This window comes from Micrasema longulum, unplaced genomic scaffold (genome assembly GCF_059751315.1).
Source record: "Micrasema longulum isolate JH-2025_06_02 unplaced genomic scaffold, ASM5975131v1 h1tg000631l, whole genome shotgun sequence".
In the NCBI taxonomy this organism is placed as follows: Eukaryota; Metazoa; Arthropoda; class Insecta; order Trichoptera; family Brachycentridae; genus Micrasema; species Micrasema longulum.
In genome coordinates this window covers 50,193-62,740 of record NW_028277827.1, presented here as the reverse complement: position 1 = coordinate 62,740, position 12,548 = coordinate 50,193, and positions in this window count along the sequence as shown.

Below are 12,548 nucleotides of genomic sequence, written 5' to 3'. Positions count from 1 at the left end.
TTTGCCAAACTCACAATGCAAGGGGTATTAAAAATATAAGTTACGTTCCTTGAATAAAATAAATGCGAAATTTAATCGACAAATAAAAATCTTCAGAAACAGTTGTAAAAAGTCGTTGCCAAAGCCAAGCTTCCTCGGTTTCGTGTGCGTCTGATGAAAATGTCTAGCGTGGAAGTGATTTGGTTTATACAAATCCACAAATGTAGACCGCCGATGGCAAAAGCGAGTCGCTCTTTCATCCAAAGATTAATAATTATTTGGAAATCTGCAATTTTTATTACTTTATCGCCATACTCCAAATGTTTCTCGTGGCTTGTGCTCTAAAGTTATAACAGTTTGATTTTTGTAATTTACCATCAAACACCTTTTTTGTACCAAATTGATCATAACTTAGTCAACCAGTTACTAAAACAGTTAATTAAGCGTAAAAAAACAATAATGAACATAAAAAACCGAAACATTTATTATTTTGTGAACATAACCAGACAGTCATTTAAATTGGTCAACTATAAATGAAGATTTATGGGTTTCAATTCCAACTTATTCCAAACATAATATATTCATATGTTTTACATACTTACCCCACTGTCGTTATCATCTTGAAGATATAAAACGCCACTTTGAGAATGTTTCTAGTATTATGTACAAATATCCTGATGATTTATTCATTCTACTAGGAGACTATAATGTACCTAATATAAATTGGAAATCTAATTCTGAGGTTAATTACCTTTCTCCGTGTGAATTTAACGATTCACTTAGCACTAATTTAATTGATAAAATAAACTTTTTGAATCTCAAGCAATTTAATTCCCAAAATAATAGTAATAATCGCATACTTGATCTCATTTTAAGTAACAGTGACCTGTGCAATGTAATAACCTGCGACGATCCTCTCGTTACAGAAGATGTTCATCACAAATCACTTTGTATTGATATCACTGCAAGAATAGAATCAAATGACGCAAAAAGTGGTTCTAGACTTAAATTTTCATATCATTCGGCAAATTATATAGCAATAAATGAACTACTCTCGGAAGTAAATTGGAACGATAAATTTGAGGGACTAGATATAGAAAAAGCGACATCAGTATTTTACTCCATACTTAATGATGCAGTGACTTTATTTGTACCAACTAAGACGGTGAAATCTTGTGAAAAATTTCCAAATTGGTATTCCGCATCACTAATAAAAATAATAAATGAAAAACTTAAATACCATAAAAAATGGAAAACTTATAAAAACCTTGCAGACTATAAAACATTTTCTCTTCTCCGTTCACGCCAGAAACAAGAAGCCAAAAATTGTTATGACCAATACATTGATCAAACTGAATTAGCTATTCAGAAAAATCCTAAACAATTTTGGTCATTCGTTAAATCGAAAAAATCTCTAAGTTATTATCCAACTGAAATGTTTCTTCATGATACAAAGAGTGATAACGTGCAAAGCAGTTGCGAGTTATTTTCTACCTTCTTTCAGTCTGTTTTTATTAATAACGACATTGATTTACCTATTGTGGACTCTAGAAATGTCATTGACATTCAAACTGTAACATTTAATTCTAAATTAGTTCTTAAATATTTAAATGATCTAGATCCTTCAAAAGGAGCAGGACCTGACGGATTTCCTACGTTTTTCATAAAAAGATGTGCAACGCAATTGGCATGTCCGTTGTCATATCTTTATAACCTATCATTAAAAGAAGGTAAATTTTCAATGTGCTGGAAGAAATCTCACGTTACTCCTGTCCATAAAACTGGTGATCTACACAATATTGAAAATTATAGACCCATATCTAAAATTTCAATTTTTAGCAAATTAATGGAAAAAATCATCACTGAACAAATTTCTCCAGCGGTGAAGCACTTCATTGATCCAAACCAACACGGTTTCTTTAAAATGCGAAATGTTTCTACTAATCTTGCTGAATTTACAGATAGGGTTCTAAACGTAATGGGCAGCCGACATCAGGTCGACGCTCAGTATACAGATTTTAGCAAGGCTTTTGATAAAATCAGTCACAAAATCCTTCTTCACAAATTAAAATGTTATGGCTTTCACGGTAATCTACTACGTTGGATTGAATCTTATTTAAAGTATCGCCTTCAATCAGTTGCACTATTAAACTATCAGTCTTCATTTAAACAATGCTATTCCGGTGTACCCCAGGGATCCCACTTGGGTCCATTATTGTTTATTCTTTATATTAATGATATGGGTAACGTCTTTAAATTTTCCGAATACAAAATATTTGCCGATGACACAAAAATATACAAGAAAGTTACTTCCCTACAAGATTGTCTTGATATGCAAGAAGATCTTGAAAACTTCTCTACTTACTGTGTAAATAATCAGCTCATATTAAATCCGCTTAAATGCAAAACAATTACCTTTACGAGAATAAAAAATCCGATAGATTATTCGTATTCTCTATCGGGTACAGTCTTGCACCGTGTCCAAGAAATACGAGATCTAGGTGTAGTTCTGGACTCAAAAATGACATTTCAATCACATATTGATAAAATTATTGAAAAAGCATATAAAATGTTAGGTTTTATTATACGAGTATCTAAGCCTTTTAAAAATGATCTAACAATAAAAAATCTTTATTATAGTTATGTAAGAACCCATCTTGAATTTGCGTCTATCGTTTGGAATCCACAATACATTACTTATATTGACAGGCTGGAGAAAGTACAAAACAAATTTTTAAAACATTTGAATTTCCGATGCTCTCTTATATTTCCAAATCATGACTTATCTGGACGTTTTCACAAACTGATTAACCTCGAAAAAAGGAGAACATTAATGGACCTCACATTCCTCTATAAAATTATTAACAGTCTAGCTGATTCGTCCCAGCTCCTAAATAAAATTCAAATTAACTGTCCATCACGTGCCCTACGAAATCACCCAACCTTTAGAATACCTAGTGTCAATACGAACTATTGCCAGAATTCGTTTTTACACAGATCGTGTTCCACTTTTAACAGCTTTTTTAACCATATAGATATATATCATACAGGATTACAATTATTTAAAAATAGTGTATTGAAAACTTTTGAATAAAACTCCGGTTGGTCCCTTTTTCTCTTATATCACTCAAATTACATACATTCATATTATTATTATAAATTAAATTTCTCTTTTGAAATTTTGTATTACTTCTAAAATCGCTTTAATGAAATTTTATCGACTTCTCTTGGTTTAAAATCTTCTCCTTATATTGCTTTTTCAAATTTTAAATGATTACTTGCCATACTTGTTATTCCTTCTTTATTTTTATTTTTTTCTCTGCTGCCATTGGCATGTTTTAATACTTGTTATACTTTTAAACTACTTTTAATTACTTATATTATATATGTTAATAAAATCAATATATTGCTGCTCTTACTATAATGTGTCATTAATTTTGAAGATGTTTTTTAAATTGACCTAAATTTAAATTTACTGTCTTATATTTCACTTAAAGATTCTTCTCATCGTTTCTTTGAATCCCTTAAAATAAATATGTGTTTATGTTTTTCCTTTTTAAAAAAAAAATGTTATTACTATTTTATTTTATTTTTACATCTGAGTATGTTTTTCATTTTTTATTTCCATTCTTAATTCTTAATTACTTTTACAAGTTTTCTTCATTTTTAATATTATTTCATTTTGTAAATACTCACTACAAACTACAAACCTTAAAATATATTTTTTTTTCACTTAAATTTAAATTTTTAAACAACTTTCATTTATGTTTTCTTTTTCCTTCTCTTTTTTATACTTTCATAATTAACATTAGATTTAATTGCTTTTTAATATGGAAACTTCACTGGTCCATTAGAATTAAGTCCAATTGTGTAAAATATTAAACTTTGTAACTGTACTGTATGTTTCCTGAATAAAAGAAAATAAAAATAAAAAAATTACAAAGTTTCATAATCGTATATTATCATAGTTTACAATTCTTGCGTAGAAGTGAATCCACAACAATTTTATAGGATAATGTGCGTCATGATAGCAAAGATTGACAAAAGGAGGCTTTCAAGTACCAACTCGTACCAAAACACTCGTTTGCTTGATGATCTTTCATTTCAGAAGACAAACAAGTTTGAACTTATTATATGTTCTTTCTTCTCCTATTCATTAACATTTTACTCGGATACATCTTGTGTTCGTGAAGGTAAATACCTCATGCATGCAGGAAATTGGCCCCAACGTCATACAACTTATGAGAAAGTGTGTTATTTGTATGCACTATTTGTGAAATAAAAATAAAGAACAACTTGCATCACAATTTTTTGGTTAAAGGGGAGCAAAAAGTACAGAAATTGAGGAACAAAAACGCCGATTTGCAGGTAAATAACAGACAAATTTAAAAGTGAAAAAACATTTACAAACTATGACTAGAAGGTATGAACTTTTTGGTAACTCGTTAAACGAGTTTATTGACATACGTCATGGGACAACAAAATAGTCCTTCACCGATTTGAAAGTGATGCAAACACATTCGTTGCTAAGACAGCAATTAAGTTGTCTTTAAATAGCTCTCCTGTTACGATTGTCACTATTTGTTTAATTGTGACACAATATCTGTATTCTTTAGAAAAATAAAAGTAAAAACTTTTCAATAACAAAGCCGTGGAGAGTTGCCAAAGACAGTTGCCGTATTCAAAAATCTACGAGCTAAACGAGACAAAATTGCACGGGCCAGAGAAGCATCTGTATGCATTTCTATAATAAATGCAAGTCTGAATATGGATTTGGATGAGCTGATATATTATTTTTACAATCATACAGTTATCAAGCAAATAATTAAAATAATTTTCTTCTTTCATCTCTTCTAATTTCTTAGGACACAGCTTGGATAAATTAAATTAAATCAATCAGCGCGCTTGCTTACCATCCAAGGGGTCTCGGGTTCGATTTTCGACATGGTTGATATGAAATGTACATATTAAAAAGGGTGTTTTCACCCTATAATATTTCATAGTCCCTGGACTGGTACTGATTCATCTTGCCTTCATTTAACAAAAATGATCAACATACTCTGTGATTGCTCTATCAATGCAATGCCCTATGCAACATTAGGTGTGGAAAGGGAAAAATGAAATGAATTAAAATGAAATAAAATTAAATAAAATTGAACCAAATCAAATTTATTTAATTATAATTGACTTTTATCAAATTTAGTTTTGTTTTATAAATCTAAATTTAATTGAATACAAATATTAAAGCATGAGTAATGGAACGAAATAAGATTTTTTACAATATTAAATTATAAAACCAAATATTAATATTATATCCTGCTTTGGCTTTTTTTAAGATTTAGCCCAATGCGATGTTACATTTTTACATTTTTATAAAATACTTACCCTAATGAAACACGATACATCCTGTACACTTTGTACAAGGCTTTGCTGGAAATGAGAAAAGAGAATATGTATAGACATTATGTATGTACAGGGTGAGGATACTCGGCCATATAACAATGCGAACAAAACGTCTAGAATCTTCAGTGATATTCCCGCACTTTTAAGTAAGTTTTTTAATGAGATGCATTCTATAATGAATAAAGCAAAAATGGAATAGCACAACTTCAATATTTACCATAGTTTCATTATTTACAAATGTTTATAAACTTATTGCATTGCAATATCTTAATATTGCAGACCAATATTTTAAGAGACAAAATGAATATATTTAATTGATTTTATTATTATCTTTGGATAATTTATACTACCGGGGAATGGTGATGATGAATTTATAAAGCGTCATTTTTGTGAAAATTTTCTCATGGGCGCTGTACAATAAATAAATATCCTACGTCTTGCAGCTACGGAGAAAACAGTCTTGGTTTTGTTACCAGTTCAGAAATAATTAAATATTGCAGTTTAAACATCAATATATCACGCCCACCTTGCCGGGAATCGACCACAGGTCATCAAAAATGGTGGGCGAACGCGCCAAGCACTTTGCAACGAGGCAAAATAATCATCACTCGATTTATTTAGGAATTTTACCTGAGAGCAGCCATCGAGTCGAACACACTTGTCTAGGGTTGTGGTCGTATTTCACACACTAAACTGTATTTTTCATCCGCCTGAACACTGAAAAATACAAGGAAAAATTACATGTTATATCCTTTTCTTTTTTTGTTTGCATCCCTACTCCTTTTTTCATAGTTAAGTGTAAATTTATAGTTAATTTTTGTCAAAAAAAGTGTTAATACATATTTATTGTTTTTACTTTTTAAAAATTACATTGTTTTTATAAATATATTTTTCCTATTCACATACATTTCTTTATTACATTATGTTGGTCTCGTGGTTAAGTGGTTAGCGCGTTTATCTACCATGTAAGGGGTATCGGGTTCGATTCTCAGCATGGTTGACATAATTTTATTTTTTTTAAAGTTGTTTTTACGCTTAAAGATTTCATGGTCCCTGGACTTAAGACTGATTATCTTACCTTCATATAACAAAAATGATCAAGTTACGCTGTGATTGGTGTACCGATAGAGTGTCCTGTGCACCATTAGATGCGGAAAGGAAATTATGATGTACCTATTTTCTCGTTATGTTTTTTAAAGTTTTTTTTGTTTTTACTATACATGTTTTTTGCCACGCATTTACTTATTTTTTACATAGTCTCACAATGTTTTCGACTTTTTTAAATTTTTTAAATGTGTTTTTTACTTTGTAGATTTTGTATTAATAAACCAAGAATATGCTGATATATCTATTTATTTTCTCAAACTGAACGGTTTTGGTAGGTCAGAAAAAATTGCCTTAAACAACATTTTATTTTATTTTGTTTTTTTTTTATTGTGGTTCACAAACAATAAACAATTCATATGACATTGATGCAATAATAATATATGTGAACACAGCATGCAAAAATAAAGAAAAAAAAATACAATTGTTTTTTATTTCAAATTGGCAAGCTTAATTGAATTCTATGATAGTTATAAAAGTTTTTAAAATAAATCATTACTTACAGATTATAACAAATTATTTTACATAACTAACGTATGTGATTTTTTGATTTAATAAACAGTTTTAATACAGTTTTCCTTTAATTATTAAATGTACCGTTAAAGATATCAATATCAGTATTACTTTCTACATTATTATTCATTATACGATCTAAACAAACGTGATAATGCATTAAAGTGCGCCATATTACTATTGAAGGTTAGAAGATCAAATGTTGTGTACGATCTCAATTGCTGACTAGGGACATTCAAGGTTATATTCTCTTAACAAAATGTAAATAGAATCAACATTACAATTTATTATTTTGTAAAGATATATCAAGTTTAAAATCTGTCTCCTAAATTCCAACTTATCTAGACCAAAATTTATAGGCGCTGACCATAACACTGAAGGGTCCTGCCCATATGCTCTTCATTATATGTATAAAAAACAAATATGTTTATCAAGTGTATATTATGTAAATAAGTAAAATATTTAAATTAATTATGAAAACAGGCCATAGAATTAAGAATAGTCCAGAAGGAGCGTAGAATCATACTTGAATACATCGGATTTTGTCCAAAAAATCCCCCACTATGCCCCACTTTTGCCGCGCGTATTCTTGATGTCGCCGCGTAATGTTGCACGAGGGGAAAAAATATAATCATAACACAACTGTAAGGTTAAAAAAAAAAGCAATCTATTAATTTCTCTAAAATTTTATTGTGCACGCGAAAATATTGATTGACACAATAGAGTAGATAAGTAAATGGTCATTTAATAAGAGTAATTGAATTAATGAACTTTGAACTTGAAATATAGAACAAATTTTATTTTACATAAAACTGATATTTTTAAATCATGTTTAATAATATTTTATGTTTTAAAGATAATGTCGGTCAAATGTCCACCACAGAGTTGTTTAATCCAAAGTCTAATTTTCATTAGTTTTCTCATTAGATGAGCAAACGGGGGTAAAAAAATTTACTACCCTGGCAACACTAACGAAATGTCCATTTTGATTTTTTCGACAATCTGTCAGATGGAAAAATAATTCAATTTTTAATTCTTGTATTTGCTACTTACACATTTATTTGCTAATTACACATAAAATGTGATCCCATCCTGTTTCTTCAAGATCCTAGCAGTATTTCTGCACATTAAAAGAACACAACACGGCATAGTTGAATTCGAATCAGGATTTTCGTACTGAGCGACGTCTACAAAGAAACTAATGGCTCAAAACTTAAAACTATTCATTTATTTGTAGTATAGTAACCTTCTGTTTGATGCCAGTATTTGGTTTCTGAATTATTCCTAATTTTATGAATCAGCCTTTACAATTATCATTAAAAATTCAATTAAAGCGATCGCCGTCTCTGTTGAAATGTCTACAAATTTATACTTTCGAAGTTTTGAAAGATTGTATAAAAATTGGCATATTGTTTTGTTACCGTAGGAATTTTCAATGTAAAATGTCATAAAATTATGTTCCAACCTCTTCTTAAAGGCGTATGGTAAAACTTTATTTGGGAGAGTTTGTTTTTTTAGCGAAAATTCGAAGTTTTTAAAGCTGCGATGTATTTTATTTATACGAGGAACTTGCAAAGTAAGAAGAGTTCTCGTTTTATCCCGTGTCAAATAATTTTTCAAGCCTTACTACCCGACCTGCTTTCCCGAAGGTTCGAAATAAATTTACTTGACACCAAAAAATGTAGTTGGAAAATTGAGAAGAAAAAGGAAAAAATAAAAAATTCGACGCGCATTACAGTTACGTTTTTTTTAAAACATTGATTAGCTTTTGAGAATACTATTAACTAAAATAATCCAAGATATAAAGGATCATTTATTTAATTCTTAAAACAGTTTTGAGATTAAATAATTCAAACTGTACTCATTTAAAAAAAAAAAATTCAACAGAAAGAGAAAACATTTTTGAAAAGGAAATATTTAAGTCTAGGCATTTATAGGGCTTATGACCTGGCATTGGCTGGTTTAAGTGGCCACTTTACACACTGTGTAACATTCACCATTCTGCCCATGTTCGAACATACACATTTCCTCAACTCTTCCATCTGTTGACTTTTGTGAAGTAAAAGAGCTGAAACCTTGATCACGTGGATGAAATTCATCCGGCTTTTTTTTCGTATATGCATTCTTGTCGAATGAAACCCTTGGAGGTCAATGAAAAAGAGATTTAGACTTCTAACTTTTTTTAACAGATTCAATTGACAACTTTAATATTTACGAACACGCGCAGCGCAAAGATCTGCATTTCGCTGAAAACTGCAAGTAAATCGGTTTAGCCGTTTAGGAGGAGTTCAGCGACATCACACGTACAGAAAAATTATGTATATAAAGATGATGTTATTCCACACAGTTAGATACACCCAGAAAATACTTTTGAAATTCCAAATGAAACAGCGCTTTTTAAGCTTAGTTACGTGTAAAGCCAGTTTAAAAATCGTGTTTCGATGTTTGAATTATTATTTAACAATAAAAATCCATTTATCTTTAATCTGCAGTACAGGCACCATACATTTGGCCTTTCGAATTGACAGTATCCTCTTCTTCTTCCTTCTTGGTTGACTTTAAAGATTGTCGAGCGGCTTAAAATTCTGGAGTGACTTTACCCCTTGGGTGGAAAATAATTATTCACTAACCAAACCCTCGGAACAAAATTAGTTTGAAGTGTCAGCTTATATCTCAGTAGTCAATTATCCGGTAAATGAATAGTAAGCATGAGAATGTGAATTAAACTGAATTAGTGTGACAAATTACTTTCAGCACATTTCGTCTCCGTATTAAGGAACGAATCCACTTTACTCATAAGCGCGTGAAAATTCACAAATTAAGTTTTTGTGGGTTATTGCGCCGCGTATCGTTTGCTCACTTTGCTGAAACTTGACGACTTATATCGTATTCCAAAGTTATTTTAACTGGTCATTTTTTTAAATTTCAGCCAAGGGTATTTCCTTTTTTTTTAAAACTTTTATGAAATACGTAGCTTTAATGTTTTAGATTAACCTCTGACATGGTCTTTATAAAACGTATATTTAAAAATGCGTTTTTACACTTCTTTACTAAATTACATAGTCCTGTAAATGACATCTTAAACACAAGTCTGATTATCTTACCTTTACTCATGTGGAAAGGGAAATATTTAAATAAAGTCATGTGAAAATATTTTTAAAACCCTCACAGATTATGATTTTAATTTAGCAAAATGATGTTCCAGTTTTAATTCAAAAGTTAATGATAATGTCTTTAATAATGTTTCGAGTATGTCTCAATGTTTGCAAAGTGTTGTATGTTGAATTAACTAACTGGTAAAAGAAGAAGATTGAAATTGAAAAACTGTTATCAGGCGTTGCCTAGTAAGTAAATTGGTTCAGCCAGATACTTCACAAAAGTAAATAGATGAAAGAATTGAAGAAATTTTACTGTTTAAAAATAGGCAGAATAGTGAATGTTTCACAGTGTGTAAGTGCCCACTTAAACCAGCCAATAACAGGTCATTAGCCTTGCAAATGCCAAGACTTCCAAATCCCTTCTTAAAAGTGTTTTCCCTCTCTATTGCAACAAATTTAGATAATGTTTTTAATTTATTTTTAAAATGTTGTCTAGGTCTTGTTTAGTTTGGTCTGGTAGTTTAATGTATTATTTCACATTTGAAGAATTTACTCGATACAACACGCATCTAAAAAACAAAAGAAAAACAATTTGAATTCAAAATAATATTTTTGTTTTTCATTCATTGCGATTAACAATTCTTGTGTATCCGCAATTATCAGTATAAACACTCGTAAAAAATCCTAAATTTGTGACATTTCGGGTTTTTTAATTCAGTTTAGTGCCGGAATACGGCGTTTATTAGATAGAAAAAAACAAAGTACCTGCTTGCAATATAAAAAATAAATACTTGACATGTAAAATCGCATGAAAGTATTCCTTGCAACTTCACTAGATTCGAAATAACCTGTTCTCAAGCTAAATATGAATGGATATAATAATTTGAGGAATATTACTACATATTACTGCGAAAATCGCTTTACTGAAATTTTATCAACTACCTTTGGTTTAAAATCTTCCCCTTATATTGTTTTTTCAAATTTTAAATATTACTCGGTATACCTTATTAGTTTTTCCTTTTTTTTTGCTGCATTGACATGTTTTTATACTTTTAAACTACTTTTAATTACTTTTATTCTACATTTTTTTATGAAATCAATATATTGCTGCTCTTACTATGTGTCATTAATTTTGAAGATGTTTTTAAATTGACCTTAATTTATTTTCTTATTTAAAGATTATTATCTTCGTTTCTCTTAATCCCTTAAAATATGTATGTGTATATTTGTGTTTTTCCTTTTTAAAAAATGTTATTATTTTATTTTATTTTTACATCTGAGCTTATTTTTTATTCCTTATTTTAATTCTTAACTTTTAATTACTTTAACAAATTTTCTTCATTTTTTTACTTTAATTTGAATTTTTAAACAACTTCTATTTATGTTTATTTTCTTTCTCTTTTTTGTACTTTAATTAATAAACATACATATAATTACTTTAAAATATGGAAACTTCACTGGTCCATTAGAGTAAAGTCTAACTGTGTAAAATATAAAACTATGTAACTGTACTGCATGTTTCCTAAATAAAAGAAAATAAAAATAAGTCATTAAAAAAAACAATAAAAACTACCAGAATAAAAATATGTAATATAGTTTAAAAAATTTGAAACACATTTTAAAAATATCAAACTCAAAAATTGAAATAAAATAAATGAATAAAATAAAAAATTGGCAGAACAATCTGAATTCCAAAACTTAAAACTAAGTTAAAAGAAAAATTCCTCTGTATAAAAATAGAAAAAAATATAATTAATGAAAGATAAACATTGGTTTTTGAAGGCGGCGTTCAATTCTTATTCTTAGAACTTCATATCTTTATCCTCTTATCTCTTCTAGCTGAATTCTTCCTATTATGAGAAGCCACTCTTTTAATTCATATAGGAATTTATTTTTGAATGAGTTAGCAATCTTTTGAAGTAGTTTATTATAAAGTTCTGAAATTATTTTCAGGTTTACTGTTCATTTATTTCTTGTAAAAATTACCTAAGGCGTTAGATTGATTACCATACAATTATTGCTTATAAACGAATAATAATCACGTTACTTAGCAACCAATTTTATACATTACAAGATATGAGAAATGAAAAGAAAGAGGAATCTATATTTCCTTTTATGGCTTTTATGTAGGTCGCAACATCAGCATCATAAATCTTTTTTACTTGCCTTTCAAATCCATTTGCTCCATATAAGCGAATCTTCGGGGTATCATTTTATGTCTTCAAGATGTTTTATTCTGAGTGTTCATATTTCTTCAAACTTATCCGATATTTAACAAAAGTAAGATCAAATAAGTTGAATCTTTGTGTCCGGGCTGGTGTAAAATACAGTTTCATGAGAAACCGAACCAGAAACATTTTAATTTTTTTTATTAAATGAAAAAAAAATATGACAAAACAAATATAAAATTACAAATGATTTGCAAAAAAATAAAAATTAATGACGTTTCTA